Here is a 20,468-nt window from a genome sequence, read left to right as displayed (position 1 = left end):
GAACAACCAGATGTCAGAAAATGAAAGTTCCACTCCATAGCATTGGTACACTCACACAAGAAACCAAACTGATGAAAATGTTCTTCAGGAGGCCCACCCAATACTATTCATTACAAAAACAGGCTCTCGAAAAAACATCGTACTCAGAAGGACAGTATTTTTCACGCTGTCAAAAAGGACGGAATCAACGAAAAACACGGCGTAGTATACGGCGCAGAAAGCTCCTTTAACCACGATCCCGGCTGTCATAAACATCCGCTTCTCACGTATTGATTCCATAAAGAGAAAGAGCCAGCCGCTAGCTTCGCTTATTATTATTATTTTTTGTAGTTTATCCCAGCGCCAAAAAAGCAGGTCCTATATAAACATTCAGCGCATTGTAATTATTCCTTGCGCATGCATTTTTTCAGGGCTGGGATTTTTACACGAGAACGACCTTTCTCGGTAACCGGGACCGTTTTCTGGGAGCCCCGCCACGGTGGTCTAGTGGTTATGGCGCTCGACTGCTGACCCGAAGGTCGCGCGATCAAATCCCGGCTGCGGCGGCTGCATTTTCGATGGAGGCGAAAATGTCTGAGGCCCGTGTACTTAGATTTAGGTGCACGTTAAAGAACCCCAGGTGGTCGAAATTTCCGGAGCCCTCCACTACGGCGTCTCTCATAATCATATAGTGGTTTTGGGACGTTAAACCCCAGATATTATTATTATTATTATTTTCTGGGAGAAAGCGTGGTACGAGTTTAATAAAGGGGTCATGAAGCACCCCTTGGGCTTGTTGAAAAAACACATCGTGCGGAAAGCTAACACGGCTATGAACTGCTCTGCAAAATATTACAGTCGTGCGCGCCGCATAAAGGCTGCAAGTGGCGCGCGAAGTTGCTCTTTTCTCAGGCGCCCTCTTTTCAAACAGAGACCGGTTCTCACTCTCGTCGATGGGCGCAGCGCCTGCCGGTTGACGTCGCGTTTCTGCTTCTCCGCGTCGCAAAAGACATAGCATCCTCATTGGCTGACAGCCGACATAAATCGAGAGCGCCGTTCGAATCAGATGCGCTTCTTGCCACGGGGCGCCGCCACTTGTCGGCGCCGCACTCCAAATCTGTCAACTTCACACGGTAGCCACACTCGCGCACGCGAATCACAGCGGGAGAGCGACCGCGTTTCCTGACGCGCGCTGACCTAACTTCTATCCCCCGTGCCATCCCTCCCTGTGTGGCTTCCAGTGCGCTCGTCAGCACGAAAAAAGAGAGAAAGCGCTGAGAGCGTGCGCCAAACCCCCGTAACTCCGCTCATTCTTCACGGATTCGAGAAATTTTTGCGGCAATCGATTCGGGAGACACTAAACTCTGATATTGAGGTCATTAGATCATTACTTAGAAAAGCGGTTCGTTACCCCTTTAAGTATATGATCAGGCGTTTTGTGTATGTTAAATGCGAAGCATTTCTTAGCGTACCCTAGGCACTTTGAGTGATTCTATCGACGTATCTATCTATCTATCTATCTATCTATCTATCTATCTATCTATCTATCTATCTATCTATCTATCTATCTATCTATCTATCTATCTATCTATCTATCTATCTATCTATCTACGAGTCTACGTATCTAGCCGCCTACGTCTGGGTGCTGTCGTGATCGCCTCCGTAACTTAGTGTAGACCAAAATGCATGGGTATGGGAGGGTAATAGGGTTCGACGATTATAACTGTCTGTTCATGGCATGAATAACATGAAAATCTTGCCGCGAGCGTCGTTCAACCTTTTCCTCCAGACACGCGTGGCACATAACTGTTTACCACGGGCCGCGGTGCACGGGTATGCGCCACAGGTTACTGACCCAGGAACGGCGAGAACAGACTTTGTACTTTAACTGCGAGCGCGTTAAGAAAAATCGACATCGGCAGCGTTGACCAGAGGAATGCACAGAACAAAAATCAGGATCTCAGTAGGAATCGAACCCAAGCGTTCTGCGTGGCAGTCAGGTGTTCTACCACAGAGCCACGTCAGGTGTTGAAACGGCTCTGCAAAAAGGCCTTATGAAGGCGTAATATCGCTGCAACGTCACATTTGGTTGCAGTGCTGGCCATTTAGTTTAATAGCAAAGCGATAAACATTACATACGTACTCCTATGATAGAAGCGTCATGTCGGGTAAACGGCAATCGTGGTTCCAGTGTCGGATCCGCTTTTATAGAAGTCCAATAAACATTACATTTGTATTCCTATAATTCAGCAAGCCATATTCAAGCGTTGTTTGAATCCGGAGGACAAGGTTAACGAATAATATCCACATCATCACACCGTCGCGCGAACTTCGTTTCGATAATACGTTACTGTAATACGATAACTAGGAGTAGTCGGTGGCGCCCCTAAAGGTGCTAATTTATATTCATAGTGTCAATCTGTCCCCCACCCCGAAAAAAAAGTAATGACGAAGAGAGAGGTTGTATTCCCTGTTTTACCTTTGGGAGACTGCATTTAACTACAAGAACGCTATTCTAACTAGCCCCATCTCGATTAAACCTCAGTGAACGCGGAATAGGACAAAGTTGGCAGCAAAGTTGCACTAACGCTTCTTTAAAGGCTGCTTTGCGTATAGCGAATCCTGTCGCATGTTGAGACTGTTGCTCCTGCTGCTTTATTTCCAAACATCTCCTACAGGCAGGAGGTAAGTCAGGTTACAAATAGCGTAATTTAGCGGAATAAATGCAGGATAAGTCAGTGTCGCGTCAACGTATGTACTCAGATGTGACGCGAGCCTCACACTCTGTCCCTATACTTTGCGCTGCTATAGTGTACTTTCGATGTGTAATATTATTCTTTATGCAACTGTCTTGTCGTGCAAGCAAGCGTGTTAACAGTTGTGGAGAAGCTAGTATGCTCAAAAGTAATTTTTTGCAAAAGAAACTTGAAGATCTGACTCAGTAGTCCATATACAGTTCATGGGGCGTACCAGGAATAATCGCTAATTTTCTTATAACGCATATTCAGAATATTTGTAAACCCGCTGTCGTAGCTTGGCCGTAGTATATAGCGTTGTCTAAAGTATCGCGCAACGAATCTGGAGAGCGCGGGTTCGATTCCCAGGCGTACTTTGATGGGTGCGAACCGCAAAGACCCCTTCGTTCTTAGATATAGGTGAACCTTCAAAAATATCAGGTGGCCAAAATAATCTGGACTCCCATATTACAACATGCCCCATAGCTATATCGTGGTTTTGGCATTAAAAAAAACTGACTCTTTATCGGCGCACGCTTCCACTACAGAGCTCAGTGAAAGTGTATACACTTTCACTGAGCTCTGTAGTGGAAAACCTATAGGTTTTCCAACAGCTAGATTTAAGAACAGTTTTTTCATTGCATAAGTGAAGTGGAGGTAAGCGACTGTAGACAAATAAAGCGATGTTTTTCGATATTCTCAAGCGTTGTTTTTGTCAGTAATTCGTTTGGCGAGATGACGTAAATGGGAGACTGTTGCAGCCTGTAGATCTATGAGAGGTGCGAACGCTGGTTTCCAACGCGAGGTTCTGTCTCTGGTGTTTGGACATCCATACCCTGTCTGTGACTGTCTGTGGTTAAACACGAGCCTCTATGCGCTGAGAATCGACGTAGAAGCAACCTAGCATCACTTAGCTAATGCCTAGCAACGACCTATAAGCAACCTAGAAAAACCCTGCATCACCTAGCTAAGGCCTAGAAAGAACCTAGAAGCACACCAGGTCAGTCTTCATATTTCGTCCAGTTTCGCTGTTTCAAGCCTTGCGCGACTTAGTGCAAGCTTCGCCAATAATTTGTTAAAATCTTGGTGCTCGATAGCTGAGACACCCTGCATATAAACCCTATAATGAAGCAGGTACCGCTTCAGTGGAACAGGCGAATACTACACTAATTCCGACACTCGCACTATCTAGGAACAATAGCAGTTTCTCTCAAATCTCATGACTAAGTGTAGGTAAGTGAAACACATCTGCTAGCGGTATTTTTATCACTCTTGCTCTCGTGAGGTAACCATAACAGGACACGATACATTTCTGCAAGTACTCTCTATCAAAGCTAAGTTAAATCCTTCGAAGAAGGCAGCCATGACTTCAGTGCGCGAATTTAACAAGGCGTAGTCTTGACGAATGGTGGCCTTGCACTGGACGTTAAAACGAAGCGAAACAAAAGGAAAATCCACGAACTCCCATGGGAAAACCACAGCCGCAGTTTCTCCGAAAGAGTCCCGTTTTTTTTTTTTTTTAAACAGATTAAAGCGTCTCTCCAAGAAAGCCACTCCACCGTGCTTGACGAGGGTAAATATAATCTTCTCTAGAGAAACTTTCTTAAACGAGACTAAGTATACCAAGCTTTCTGACTTATACCGACGTTGTAGAGAGATATTTTACCATTACCGTTACAAAAGAGCTTGGAGAGCGGAATCCGCTGCTCGGGGAATCAATTTAGTTCTCGAGGATTCTATTGTGTGTACAGTAGTGCGTAAATATTAAATTAAAGGTTTAAAAAGGTACATAAGAAATAAAGTGTGAGCGCAGTGGGAAGAGGATCTGGGCGCGTTTGCTTTCTTGTTCAAAGTGTGCTAACAACCGTTAGACGTTCTTTCTTGTTTTTTTTGTTTTTTTTTTTATTTACCATTCGGTTCACGAGAGAAGTTTTGTCTCTGCCATTCCAGACATCTGGACTCCCGAAGCGTTGTTCGTGTTCCAGGCTTTCATCTCGTTTTCGTTGCGTGTGTGTGTACGCCTGTTGCCGGTTTACTGTTGGTGGTGAACTTGGGCTTGTGCTGCCATACGTGGAAAAAAAATGAACAATTCTTAATCAGGGGCATAGGTGGCACCGACGTTTCGATGAGCAGACATGTCTGTCGCAGCAGCAGCTGCTTTTCTTAGCACCGTGTATGCATTCGCGTTCATCCCTCTCTCCAAACGACAGAAGCTTAGGAGAAGGAGAGAGCATGTACGTTGTCTAAGTACATCGACTGAGAAATACATCGACCGAGCAGTACATTGACTCAGAAGAAAATGAAAGAAAACTGGGAGGACGCTTGAGCTTCGCCTTCAAGAGTAGAACGCGATAGCGTAATCGGGCTAGGTGCGCAACGCAGTCTCAATTGCTAGCCTGTCTTCGGTTCTCGGTAGATGCCTCATTCGTGCCGCAAAGAGACGAACGCCTGAGCGCGTAACATGGGCCGTTTGAAACTATCCAAGAATGCCTACTACAAGTAGAGTTGAAGAGTGCCCACTACATCATAATTCTTCCTTTTTTCGAATCAGCGAAGGGAGCACTACGCATCCGCACGGCGACACGCGCACCTAGGCAGCCTCTCACCTTTGTTGATGTTTTTGCTGCTGCTGATGACTAAGTATGTCTCAGCGCTTTGTATTGGGTGGGCCTTTAAACACCCGCTTGTGTTGCGCAATTCACATATTTTTAACGCCTGGCGCAATTCTACGCTTCTGCCACGCAATATTACATGCGTTAAGAAGACTCCTCCCACTACATGACATTCATATGGTGCTTTTTTCCTCGGTGGTTTCAAGCAATGGCATCGCTGTGTAGTAGAACACCTGCTTGTCATGCAAAAGGCCTTGGCTCGATTGTCACTGAAACCGAAGTTTTTGATTGTTTATTTTATATGCATATTTCTCAATTTTTCGGTCACGGAAAACACTAATTTTTCGCTCACAACCAACGACGCCAACACCGACGCCAACGCCGGAATTTCTGCGAAACAAGCTCTTTAACGATAACGCGTTAAGGTTGCTTTCGCCTTCGAGTCATCTTAGTCGAATGCACAAGGGACCCTCGAGTTTTTGCTTGTTTCCGCCAGCACGCATAATGCGAGCAAGATATCGGCCTCCGCGCGTATTTTGAGGTCTAACTCACATTTGGCAACTACATAATTTGCGATCCGATTTAGCGTTCTCGAGTTATAATCTCAAAGAATAATTTGCAGCGTAATTTCTTGTTCTCGTTTGGTTCGTCAGTGATTGCACTCCACTTGTCTTCCACTTGAACCTTTGGATATGGACCTTTGATTATTTTTTTATGTGAGAGTTTTATTGTCAGGAGTGCGGACATATTTGAAACCCTTTTCTCCTATATATCTGCCTCGCCCGGATGGCTTAACGGCCTCAGGTGGAATCCTTTTTTTTAAGCCATGATTTTGCAACCCCCATATCTCGGTGGCGGCGTTGTTCGCGAAAAACCCGGCGCCGGCGAGCCACCGGTGACATCTGTATTGGTATGCGCCCCATTCCAATAATCGATGCTCTCTAGATCGTGTCCAATATTTACTAATTCTGGGCCCCGCAACACATCGCCGAACGACTCAGGAGAGCATGCACCCCATCACGCTAGAAGTCAAAGGATATCCCAAACCATGCATGCCTAGCGTGCGAGTCCTGTGGCTCAGTATACAACAGAACTATGAAACCCATCGCCGAACGACTCAGGAGAGCATGGATCCCATCACGCTAAAAGTCAAAGGACATCCCGGACCGTGCGTGCCTAGCGTACGTGTCCTGTGGCTCAGTGTACAACAGAACCATAGGAACATTCACTATACAATGCCCGAACAACCACGCTACTCAAATAGTAAGGCTGATCGCGCGCATCTCCAACAAACACATGGGAATGAAACAGGACATTTTACGGTTGGTGCAAACCTTTCTTATCAGTCGCATCGTGTACGTCGCAATATGCCTCTCCAACGCCGGGAAACAAAGGATTAGCATCATTATGAAGAAAGCATGCAAACAAGTCCTGCGCATCCCTCAATCTACGAAGCATTAGAAGCTCATAAAATTAGGACTGCATAACCCAAGTGAGGAGTTAACAGACGCTCAGCGCATTTCATACTACGAGCGGCTCTCCCAAACAACTAGGCGGCACATCCTTCCTACACTTCACTTCTAATACCTTACGCAGGCCGGATCCAAGGTCCCACTGGAGAAGGACATCCGAGAAGCGTTCCTGGTTCCCCGCATTCCACGCATTATGCGCCATGTCTACGACGCAGAGCAGCGCGCCGACCGCGCGAAAGATCTCAACAAGAGTTACAAGGAGGCCACGCATGTAACTTACGCCGACGCAGCAGAGTACCCGCAACAACCGGCCATGGCAGTGGCTGTCGTAATTGGGCAGAATCATGTAACTACCACCACCAGCTCATTACTCACCACAAAGCCCGAAGAGGGTGAAGAAGCTGCCATCGCTTAGCCTACGCGGAGACTGCCGCCTCTTGCATCGTTAGTGACAACAAGACGTCTATTCTCAACTTCACCAGGAGTCTCACCTCACCGCAAGAAAACTGCACACTTACAAGCACAGCCTCATCTCGTCGCCGCCAAGTTCATTTAGTCTGGGCTCTGGGCCATTTGGGCCTTTGCCGGGAACGATGCCTGACAAGTCGCTAAACAAGCACCAGTCGACAACTTGGCGATTATTACAGGCACGGACATTCCCCACACTCACGCTCTATAGTCACATCTATCCAGACGTTTATACACCACAATGCAAAGCTTGCGGCGCGACTAGCGCGAACGTTGACCACAGTATATGGGCACGTCCCGCAGCTACACACACCATTAAACACAGAACCACCACTTCACTTAAGATAACCACGTTCGAGCAATGGGAGGCTATATTGCTTAGCGCGTGCCCGGAGGACCAAATCTGAGCAGTCCGGCTGGCCGAAGACGCTGCCAATACTGAAGGTCTCGCCGCCGCCTGAGAAAGGGGTGCTCCCGTAAGGCTGGTCTTCCGGCACCCGCCTCCCTTGACCCCAGCTAAGACAAAAATAAAGTTTTTTTCTCTCTCTCTCGATTGTGGGCTTCTCGTCAATCAGCCGTTTCTGATATGGCAATCTGATCATTTATCGAGGTTACTGGTCATTTCCCGCTGCGACGTTTCATTGTTGCCTGGATAGGAACGCATTACAGTAGTAGTTGCCTGTAGCAACTCAAGTGTTTCGCTGCTAAGCACATGCATGAAGGACCAATTCTCGGCATGCAGGAAGGACACAGTTCAGGGGAGCATTACGCAATGAGATAGATAGAAAGAAAGAAAGAACGAGAGAAGAAAGAAAGAGAAAGAAAGAAGGAACAGAAATACAGACACAGATATAGATAGACAGATAGATAGATAGATAGATAGATAGATAGATAGATAGATAGATAGATAGATAGATAGATAGATAGATAGATAGATAGATAGATAGATAGATAGATAGATAGATAGATAGATAGATAGTACTGGCGTAACCAGAGGGTTAGAGGGGGGATGAGTGGAAAGAAATTGGCTACGCTAGTGATCGATAGATAAAAAAAGAAAGAAAGAAAAGTGGCACGTCAGTCACGCAAACGCCAAGTTGGCTTGTCCCCATTTTCCGGATAGGGGAGGGGCTCCTGAATATTTGATATAAATGTCAACAACTTAGGCCGGTGCAACACGTGTCGTCTCTGCATGCGTCACTGGAGAATAAATTCATTGATTGATGGCCTATACCAGAAGGCGTTAAAGGGACCGACAACCAATTTTTATGGTGCCATTCTCATTAGCGCAACGGAAAGCTTACCGGTGAGAGTGTCTAATCAGGGAACGGTAACGTGGAAAACGCCGTGAAACATTTGTAATCCGAATTTTTCTATCTGCGGCAAATATGAAGTCGTAAACACAAGTGACAACCCATGCTGCAAACAATGAGCGCGAGAGCGGTACATGTACGAGCGCGGCGGTTTGCTGCGCATGCGCTGCTGCTCTACATGTTCCACTGGTTACCGCGAAGGCAGCGCCGCTTCACACCGTGCAACTCCTTTTACCTCGTAAGCAGCGCAAAAGAGAGCAGGGATAGATAATAATGTACATACTTCAATTTTTAGGACTAATTATGGTGCGCATGACAGCACCACGCTACGTGACTACGTACAGCGAAAAGTGATCGACTTCATAATCCAGCGTCAAGGCTCTTCCGCTAGGCTGCGCGTCATAGCGGCTTTTGTTACTTTTAAACACGATTTAAAGATATAAATCCTAACTCACAACGCGAGAAGGATGCTGGAATCTGTCACTATATTTCACTGTCTTTTCATTTTTACCAGGATCTAATCACATGTTGTGACCAGTTGTCGGTCCCTTTAAGAACCTACGTCTCACTCCAGTTTTTAAACTGAATGTGCAACGTTCTATAGAAACTGTAACGTCCACATGAAAAGGAACTATCCGCAATGCGCAGCGCCTATAGGGGCGCCACTGAAAGTCGCGTAGCGGCGGCCGTTGGAACCGCTCGCGGGTCGCGTAGCAGACGCCTCATTTGCGCGCGTGCGATTCGCCGGTTGTGCGGCAACACTTTTGCGGCAACAGTGTGCGCAAAGGAGCCGCACTTTATAATATTGGACATGTGTCCGATGTCACAGCTGTGTGGGACGACAATGTCCCCATACGCGACAAGTGTTTGTCACAGACAATCGACAACAAGCTTCTCCTACGAAGTGGAGCTCATCGTAAGTACACCGCTTTCTTTATAACGTCCCGATCACTAACGCCTGCATGCGTTGACGCGTGAACCAATGTTTTTTTCTCGACACAGTAGCTTCGTTTACGTGCCATGTGCTGATATAGTCGATTTTGAGAGAGCGCTGTCGTGAATGGTCAGCGTTCGTAAAACTTTGAAACCAGCACAATAAACTTGTGAAAAAATAAACGATAAACTTGTCATCATCGGTGCAGAAGCGCACAGCGAACATTCTACACCGATGATCGCATTCCAGTGCCATCAATAGGTAGAATGCAGCCGATTTCGTACAGCACACGTGTGATTCCACGGCGCTTTTTTAAAAGAGCCGCCACCTGCCCTACATTCTCTCGCATTGCGCTTCGCGCCATTCGTTTTTCAAGAGAGCCAAGGTATGGCGTCTTATCAGTAATAACAACCTCATGTGAATTGTAGTGTCTACAATGCAGGCGAGGCGACCAAGTGTAAACGTAGTAGCGTTCGCTGAAAACGTAGCGACAAAAAAGAAGAAATAAAAACACGGTAATCGTTCTAACACTGCCGTAAACAAAGCGCGATTGCTTAGCTTCTACGTCGTACAGCCGCAATCCATCGCAGCCGTCGCTTTCGCTCATGAAATAGCACCGGAAACCTGTAGATGTGCGTTCCTGGCGATTTTTCGTGTGTGTTTGAGCAGCCGACAACGTAGCAGTTATTTTTCGACATCGCTGAGGCCCGCCAGAATCGTTAAATCACGATGAAAAACACATCCATCCGTGCACTCGCGTATAGACGCTCGCGGGAACAGTGCTCGCCAGGCCCCGCGAGCGCTTCCGAGGCGTGGCGGCAGATGGCGTCGTCGGCGCTTTGCGCATCGCCCATAGGCTGTCGCTTCCATGTTTCATCGCCACAGACAATACACGGTTTCACCAGTGCGGCGCTTGTTCCTAAACGCTAGCATTGCCAGCTCAGTCTGGGCTGTCACTGAGCGTCGGCGTGCACCGTGCAGCCGTGCAGAGAGAAATGGATGTAGCTTCCGTGCTATAGGAACTGTAACATCCACACGAAAAGGAACTATAGGCTGCCGCTTCCACGTTTCATCGCCACGGACAATACACGGTTTCACAAGTGCGGCGCTTGTTCCTAACGCTAGCATTGCCAGCTCAGTCTGGGCTGTCACTGATCGTCGGCGTGCACCGTGCAGCCGTGCAGAGCGAAATGGCTGTAGCTTTCCCTTCAGGCCGACGTCGGAGCTTATCAGAGGAAACACAGCCCGCTGCAAGCATCGAGGAAGCGTCCAGCGTGAAAGTTCTGCGCACCGACTCCGCTAAAGCACAAACTTCATTAATTAACACGTACACGTATGCAATCGCACGCACTGGTAAGTAACGGCGTCAAAGCGAGCGTGACGTACACGTCGCGCGGGGAATGATATACGAGATGAAAGCTACTGACGCAGTAACATAACTCAAGCGATTTCCTACAGAACTCAATCCCCTTGCTCTCGCTTCCTCGAACTAATTCCTCGTTATGATTTGCAAAATTTTATCAATTGTCGTGCATTTCACAAAGTTTTGTGGAGTTCTTAATTTTAGGAAAAAGAAATTCACCTTTGTAGTTCTCTATATCGTTAACTTCTCAATATTTTGTTTTGTTGGCCGCCGTATTGAACAGCATTTATTCTTTGTCATTCATGTCCTGGCCTCTGTCGGCTTTTTATATGTTCGCATTATAGTGTTATGTGTTTGCTTGACGTTTGATTAAATAATTATGGTCATCATGCACACGAGGTTCCGGTTTAGTTTCTAACAAGGCGACCTCCCTCTGCGTATACATTTATTATAGTTATCCCCGTTTTATTGATATAAACGTATTGTGATTCTGATGGTTAAATCAATGATTGGGTGTACCCTCCAACGAATAGGACACTGCGTGTAATGTGGTAGTTGTAAAGAAGAGCTAAGTAAAGCTCTAGAGTCTTAGAAAATGACAGGGCTATAGCATCAGAACCCAGTAACCGCCAAGCTGTTGTCCTGTCCAACAGTACTAATATCATTAGGGAGGGCCCCACTCAAGGCACATTTTAAATGTAAGTAATGTATGGGGTATGTTCTTTTTTATGTTTTTTACTTGACTTAACTGCAAGTTCGGGCTAATTTTCTTTTTTCATGGAAATGAACTTCTTTTGTAAGTGACTCACGAAGTCACGGCAAATGAGCAAGTAGGGGGCTGTCACCAAAAGCCGCACAATTCGCAGTTCTTGCCGCGTTGTTTACTAAAGTTCCTGACACTTCTCACGGCTCCGCTGCTTGCTACCTCTTATATCTGACAGCTATAAATTGTTAACTCAAAGCATGGTATAATTAAACATCCAGTGTGCATCTCTCTATTCATTATCTACGCGGTGCTTTGTCTTTCGTTCGAACGAATCTGACCGTGATAGTTCGGCTCCATTCCTTCAACGGGGCGAATAGCAACACATCCGCGACGCCCTTCATGTAATAAAGACGTGTTTATATCGTATCGGCCCTGCAAGCAATGTGGGGATTATACGCAGCCCTCTTTGTGTTGTTTGCAATTTGTCAAACGGAATACGCGAACAGATCCGGAAGGCAACACTCTGTTTACACGTTTCCCCTATGTCAGCATATGCGCCGGTATTACGTTCATAATGCATGATTATCGAGTACCGAGTCCCCATTGTCGTTCGTTTCCCTCTACACTAGCTGTGCCTAAGCCTCGTCTGCGAATATGTAAACAGGCTATCTCGCAAGCAGTGTATGCAACACTGTATGCGGGATTCATCTGCGATGGTGCAGCCATTGTTAAGCCGCTGTTCTAACATAAACAATCCAATATTTCGCCTGATGCTGCAGCTTTCTATAAGCCTTGCGTGTGTGTATAGGAATAGGTTATATCGCAAGCAGTATATCCAACAGGGTGTGCGATTCATCTGCGATGGCGTAGCCGTAGCGAGCTTCCGTTCTGACATAGAACAAAAAACCGCTCATTCTCGTGTTATCGATCGCGAAGGAGGAAGTGCTCGCTATGGTCTCGTGCGCATAGTTTCTGTTATTCTACGAGAGGTTGTACTGTAGGCATACGAAAAATATAAGGAATGTACGTAAACACTGATGACTGGGATATGTGTAAGAACTGGGGCCACTTGTAGTTAAGGTATAAAGTAAAAGGAATTCTCTATTTCCTGCGACATTTAGATGTAAAATTTAGGATAAAAAATGAACAGAGTACATGTTTATACACGTACACTACCGATAGCACGACTTCATCTTTTAGCGATCTCGTAAAGAAATCATGATATACCTAATTAAAACAGATTCACTTTTGGGTGCTGGGTAAGTGTCCACGTTATTCTTAAAATTAGGTGAAACATTTTTTGTATGCGAAGCTGTTCAAGCTAGCAGTAACTTGGGCGCCCTATCAGAAAACTATCATCATCATGAACGGGTACGTGCGACAGAAATTGGGCAAATCTCACTACTCACCACTGGTTCACTAAAGGAGAGAGAGAAAGCTATAGAAAAAAAGATAGAGAGGAAAATTGAGAAAACTAATGGAAATAAAGTCACAAAAGAGATAGAAAAAGAGAGAAAGATATAGAATAGGAGAGAAAGAGATAGAAAGGAAATAGATCAAGACAGGAATAAAGAGCAATAAAGAGAGAGAAAAAAGCAAGCAGAAAGGAAGAAATAGAAATGCAGATAAAAAGAGCAAGCAAGAGAAAGAAATAGAAAGAAACGGAAACAGAATAGAGATACAAGATACCCAGAAAAGATAAAGAAAGAGAAGAAGGAAAGAAAAAATAATGAGAAACAAAGAGGGCCACCCTGCTGCGCTCTTCCTTCAGGCTTGGCACGACTAGTGCGAAGTTGCCGTACTAGCGAACGGGAAAGGCTACGGCGGCCACGAGGAGAACCCGAAGCGATGGAAGCCTTACGCCAACGACGAGGTGCCCGCAGATCTATGAGAGGTGCGAACGATCGGTTCTGGAGTTTGGACATCCGTATCGTGACTAACCTAGCTAAAGCCTAGCAAGAACTCAGAATCAACCAGATCAGACTTCATAATTCTCCAGTTTCGCTGTTTGAAGCCTTGCGCGACTTAGAGCAAGCTTCGCCAATTCTTTAACACTTTATTTCCCGAAATTTTCGCATAACATTCCAGGCCTTTAAAACAAAAATCTGATCGCTAGAACTATTTTTATCACCTAATTCAAGTTTAGTTCTTATCGATCCATTAGTTTTATTATACCGTTGCAGCTTTTTACATATTTTTGAATTGCGGAAAATAGGAGTTGACTGTAAGATACAGCTTTCTGATACACTTTATTTATCTTAACAAAGTACTTTACTGAAAATCATTATAGGACTTGATGAACTAGTGTTCAATCGAAGTTGTCTACGAATAAAAGTAAAAGCCTAGAATAATATGCACGTATGATATAGCGGAAACTTATACGACAAACAGATAACAAGAAGATATACCAGATTTAAACATATCGGCTCCAAGCGACAACATAAAAGCAAGAAAACATGCGCATTTCTTCGAAAACACTGAATGAAGCACATCGCCGTTTTAAGGCAACTTGAAACATGCTTCCTTTTCTGGTGGCACAAAATTCTAACAAAAAACGGGACCACATGGAAGCTTCCTAAAGCCGCGCTCTCTCTCCATCCCGAGACACGCGCAAGATCGTCCATACCATGGGCGGTGTAATATCTTCCTCTAAACTTATTGAATTTGCGCTGGGACACCGCGAGCATATATTTCAGGATATTTTCTCGTTCAAACCTTCTTCGCAATAAGTGCTCTCGATTTAAAAAAACGACGATGCCTTACACGAAGCTTCATCCTTTTTTCTATCACGGACATCGCAGAAATCGAAAATTTAATGAATTCATCGATCATCATTTTTGTACCTTTCATTTGTTCATATTTAGAGCGAATGCCCAACATACAGTCGTCTCTATCGTTACACTCATATCTTTCCAGTCGACTTAAGCCTACGTTCTTCGGGTTTTAATATCCTGTCTTCTCGCGAAAACATCGGCCGTCCTTGGCTCCTGCTAAATTCCACGAAAAAGTTAGGGCGTTATGGATTGCATTCAAGACACAATATGTTACTATGGCGATTCGCGCAGCTGCTACCGTGGAAAAATAGTCATTGGACGTATGAAATAAGGAACGGCAAGGAAAAGCGCTCATAAAAGCTAAAGTTTACTACGAACATTCGAACAATACATCACATTTGTCGTATATACATCTATATCAGTGTCAATACATCTATATTAGTCGAAGCATCTCCGACGAATCTCTCCATCTATCTCGGCAATTTTTACCCGCTTCACGCTGTGCTCTTACCCATCAGTTACTGGCATACTCCAAGCGAGGAAATATTCCTGTCAATTATGAAGCGGACTCATTGTACGAATAATATACATGCATCAATTTACTAAGGAAGAAGGTGTTGTAAACGTTTGTTTCTACGGGTGCTATTTATTGCCTGAAGTGGTTAGGCACTATTTATACGCTTTATTTGATTTGTCACGAGCATTGGTCGGCTAACTTACTCCTAAGTCGACTCACTCAGACTCACATCGAGCAGTGAGTGTGAGTCTGAGGAAGTTCGGGTGAATAATATTTTGGTGAGCTTGAGTCCAAGTGAGTCCGGTCGAGAAAAATTTTAGTGAGTCTGAGTTCGAGTGAGTCCGGTAAAGGGAAGTTTTGGTGAGTCTGAATCCGGAGTGAGCCCAAAGCGCAAAATATATTTCTTGAGTGAGTCTGAGTGAGCTCCAGACGTGTTGCCGACCTATGGTCACGCCTACTGGGCGTCTATGCGTTACTGCAGCGACAATCTCTGTAATCGTTAGACACTTTCACGCAAATACTTATGAATACAATACCTAAGAATACAATAACGCTAAGAATAGCCGATACTTTTTTATTCTTATCAAAGAAACTGTCCGCACCAGCTGTGCAACTTCATCCACAGCTAAAGCGAACCGCATCTGCTGTGCGGAGAGCATATCTGCATGAAAAAAGAAGGCTCATACACTGCACCGTCTATGTATGCGAGGAATGCTTGCTTCTCTGCATGCATGCCAGCGCATGCTGCTTTCTCGGCACGTCGCGAAAGTCGGTGCCGCAAGATATCTTTCTTGTTTCTGGCGTGCGATAAACAAGACGTGACCGGCAAGAGATAACGAATGCCTTCCAGAGATAAAACGATAAGAATTGAACTAGGGTACTACGTTTGTCTTCTACCGTTTACAAAGAAAAAAAGTACGTGAACGTGGGCACGTATTCCTTGCCGTTTTTGAGGTGTCCTTAATTTGAATTCCTCGAAAGCACACTCTGAATCGGTTTGGGTTTGTTTCAGTTCTTTCTTTCGCTGTACTTTCTTTTTTTTCTCCTTATTTTATTTGGAGTCGTGCTTCCAAGGTGGACTCCCTTTGTCAGACGGTCATATATATATATATATATATATATATATATATATATATATATATATATATATATATATATATATATATATATATATATATAACAGCAGCAAATCAGTCGACACTGCCCTATGGCGACTTCACCTTGGTGTTTGTGCTCTCTTTAAATGACGTTATGTGTGTTTGCATTGTTTTAGTCATCCTGGCCGTATGCACGCAGCAGTATACAGTGTCGTTACGCCATTTTTCTAGAGTCCGACCACCATAAACTAATGTGTGCCGACCTCCAGACTCCTTTGCGCCCGCTGAAATGGTTTCATCGTCGGGAGGGCAGGCGATCTTTTTGTAAGGCGAAAGTCTTAGATGGTTCAGCAAACACAAAGAGCGAACGTCGGCGTCAGCGTGAACATTAGTGATGCCGAAATTATCGTGTGATTACGTCACCCTATGACATCATCATGGCATCACTAAACGACACAATTCGTGGTGTGATTTGATGACGTCATCTTCAGGCATCGTCACTTGGTCATAGGTGCGCCGATCCCGGAGGCTTGTGAGGTGCAGAAAGGTTGCAATGCATCCGATTCCGAAGGCTGCGCAAAACCACGCTAGATACAGAAGGATAGCCTGCTGGGCGAGTTGGTAACTCATCTTGGATCGGTCGTGCGCAAGAGAACGTTATCACAAGAGGAAGGATAACAGACATGGCGCAAACTATCAACTGAAAACTTATTGAAACAACGAACATATATATATGTGTTGTTAGATGAAAATGTGTTAAAAACCATGAGCCGACAAAACTTAATTCAATGACGCGTTTCCAGGAGATCTAACTTTGCAGCAAGTATATGCAAGTGCGGCAGCAAGTAAGGTGACCGAGTGTTTCGCGACGCATGAATCACCCGCTTTGTAAATGAGATATGTTTCCTGAATTTCACGTGCTGCCCTATCTTTGAACCTGGATTGCACTGTCGTGTCAGCAAACAAGGGTGCGCAGCCGCATTTTCATGTTTTTTAACACGTGTTCATCTAATCACGCAAATATATGTTCGTTGTTTCAATAAATACTGAGTTGGTAGTTTGCACCATCTTCGTGTGTCTTCCTCTTGTGATACCGTTCTTTTGCGCACCTTCGCCTTCGAGTTATCTTAGGCGAATATATAAGGGACCTTCTGAGTTTTCTATTTGCTACGTGACCAACATCAAGAGGGTAAAGGCTTCTGTGTTTTTCGCCGCATACTTTTACTCTTGGAGCCTGTGCGATATAACTTTATCTGCCCGACTAGAAAACAAAGAAAGCACGCAAGTACCAAACGTTTGGTGCAATAGAGAGCTTTAGGTTGAGCGACGCGCTCGCAATAAACTTGGCGCCGACTGCCGAGCCAGCTGCTCTGTTGTGTCAGTGGAACGAAATTGCATCGGGCGGATCGCAGCACGCAGACCACCGAGAATGTACGCGACAGAAGAGAAACGGTAGCGTGAGAAGCTGGCAATTACCGCAGAACATGAGCCCGACTTCGAGACTTCGTAATCGAATGGAGACGAAGACAGCTAAACTCCAACTGCTTGCACTCTACCAGCCGCACACTGTTCTTTCTTTCTTTCTTTCTTTCTTTCTTTCTTTCTTTCTTTCTTTCTTTCTTTCTTTCTTTCTTTCTTTCTTTCTTTCTTTCTTTCTTTCTTTCTTTCTTCCCCTCTCTCCCTCTCTGTCACGCACAGGTGCGTACACGCACACATACACACACACACAACACTTGCAGCGAAAGACTGTTGACTGATGCAGTTGTTCTCCACCCGGTGCAAGTGCAGGGTTTCGTGAAAGAAGGCGCATATTTGGTAGTAGAGTGTCCCTGCAAGCAACATAAAGTATGATTCCATGCTGAATAGATAGATAGATAGATAGATAGATAGATAGATAGATAGATAGTAGATAGATAGATAGATAGATAGATAGATAGATAGATAGATAGATAGATAGATAGATAGATAGATAGATAGATAGATAGATAGATAGATAGATAGATAGATAGATAGATAGATAGATAGATAGATAGATACGAAATATTATCGTGCTCGTATTCTGAACACTCATTTCCCTGCGTCGATGACTCACTTTAAGATGTCGGCCATTGTCGTTTTATATACCACGAAGAAACGCAAAAACGCTCCTCTGCGCTCTGTTATTGCGCAAACCTGGCTTCCATTGCGTCCGCTGAATCCCCCGCAATCACTCGCTTTTGTTCCTTTTGCGACGGCATCGGCCTTTTATCCCCGACATTATAAAGCCGTATGCCTGTCAAAGTTTCGGCACTGCTATTAAGGCGCATGAGGACTGCGTTTCAAGTGGCACCGCCGCGCTGGATGGAACGCTGCTTTCAATTTCATCCAGCGTGGCCGTGCACGTTGCTATTGGTGTTCTGTCTCGTCAGGAAAATGTTTATCGAAAGGAAAAGCACACATATTGAGAGCGGAGGTCTTTTCGAAAATGAGTGCGATGCGACGACCGAAGGTTTCGTTAAAAACCAACGACGTCGAGGATTATTTCGCAACTGACGCCGGAACGTTAAGGTATCTTCTCTTAAGTAGTTTCCTTCACCGGAGGGCAAGCTGAGAAATATCGTTAGCGGGAAACCTTCGTCCGAACGGTATGTCTGTTTTCTTTACGAATTCATTGAGCATAGGTAACTCGGCATCATATATTTCGGGTAAATGCATTCTCTTCAAGGCAACAGGGGTTTAAGAATCCTTCATCGTCAAGCCAGCACTCTTCACTATGATTCCCGGGTCCCGCTGGTTCAGTAGTACGCTCGCGGTATTTTTTTTTTCAGCGTGCGGAAACCTTGGCGCATGGCGTCACTGGTTAAAATTTGGTCACGCAACAGCCGCCTGCTGACTTACCCGTTCAGAATCTCCAATCTTGCGTGCTACCGCGCAGTGGAGAAATTGTTTTGGCATGAAGAATAACAACCATATTTAAAGGGCATCTGAAAAACGTTATTCTGTCCTGGCGTTTCCCGTCTTTCCAGCAAAATTCGTGACGCCAGCAGTCTTTTTATGTGACGTCATCAGGAAATGAGCTCTCCATTTGTGCATATACGGCAGATATCAGATTTGAATTGTCTCCTACCTTTCTTCGCCATGCAGTCGCACGGCCGCTCTGCCTTGTCTCGCATGACTATCGTGCACGATCAACTGATTTAACACCGTTTTGTGAGCTTTCGACTGCGCAAGCGGAGAAAACAGCGCTTGGGCGAAAATCGTGAAATCGTGTTAGGCTCATCGCTTATGGCTACCATTGTACACATGTTTTAAGAAGAGATATGTGGCGAGGTGATAGCGCTGCCTGCAGGAAGGGTAGTGAAGGCGAGAAGGAAACCACGCTCTCAGCTTTGAACTCAGAGCGGTTTAGGGGCCCTTCATTGCTGCTAGGGACAGGAATTTTGCACCGTTTTTTTTTTTTTTTGCAAACAAGCAAAGCCAGGAGTAGATCCCGATGTTCTGGCATTCTGTGCAGGGATGGAACACCAGAGTCCAACAGTTTCTTCCGTTGCCCTTATATAGCTGTCAATGCCGATCAAGTCTGCTGACGCAGTAAGACCATCCAGGCAATTATAATGACGCATAGGAGTCATTATCTTAACGACGAAAGTACAAAGAATCATCTGAAGCTCAGCCACAAAAGCATACCTTAGGTTTCGTTTATTGCAAGCACGTTTGTTGGTTGAAACTCTTTAATAACTAAACAGGTACGTGTAGCTGAATTATTTTCAGTGTTGCCGTGGCATTTTGCAGATTCCTGTGTATGAATTCGCAGAATTTCAAATTTTCCATCGCGCAAAGTTAAGGGGTCTACTCCCAATCCCCTCGTGAATACCTTTCCCATGTCAGAACCTTCGTGTTCTGGTTATATCACATGAGACTTCCACCAGTTTATCCACATAAGAACGTACGTGGCTCATCTGGGAACATATCATAATGGAAAATACCTATATGATTGCATGAACGTGTAGAGATCCCGCATATAATAGCATTTGTTCATATATATGCGGGAAGGATGTCGAGAAAGTTTGTTGAAACATAGTGGTTTTTGTATGGGGGAGCAGGGCGAGCTCTTACCTAAACATCGGCCAAATAAACAGTGGCTTTTTGAAATTCACCTGTCAGACGGTTCGCCAGCGAAGCTGAAACGCGTGGCCCCTGTTTGTATCACAAGTTGGCATTTATCGAAGTTGTACCTTTCCATTTTTTTTATCGCCGCAGTTAGGAGATGCGTGCTTCAAACTTTGTGGTCGGTCACGTTTTATATATAACTTAAAGGATATTAAGAACACCTACAGGATTTCATGTGTAGCGATTCATGCTGCAGCATATCTCATCTTTAGCTATGTATGCTGACAAAACCTAAAAGCCTAGGCATATACAGCTTCGCTCTAAAAAGCGCATCTACACTTTCATTACACGTACAACACAGCTTTTCAACCCTCCTCCTTTCTCTCTTTCTTTCTTCCTTTCTTTCTTT

This window comes from Rhipicephalus sanguineus, chromosome 10 (genome assembly GCF_013339695.2).
Source record: "Rhipicephalus sanguineus isolate Rsan-2018 chromosome 10, BIME_Rsan_1.4, whole genome shotgun sequence".
Classification (NCBI taxonomy): domain Eukaryota; kingdom Metazoa; phylum Arthropoda; class Arachnida; order Ixodida; family Ixodidae; genus Rhipicephalus; species Rhipicephalus sanguineus.
The sequence above is the reverse complement of the archived record's forward strand: the minus strand, read 5'-3'. Positions refer to the sequence as shown.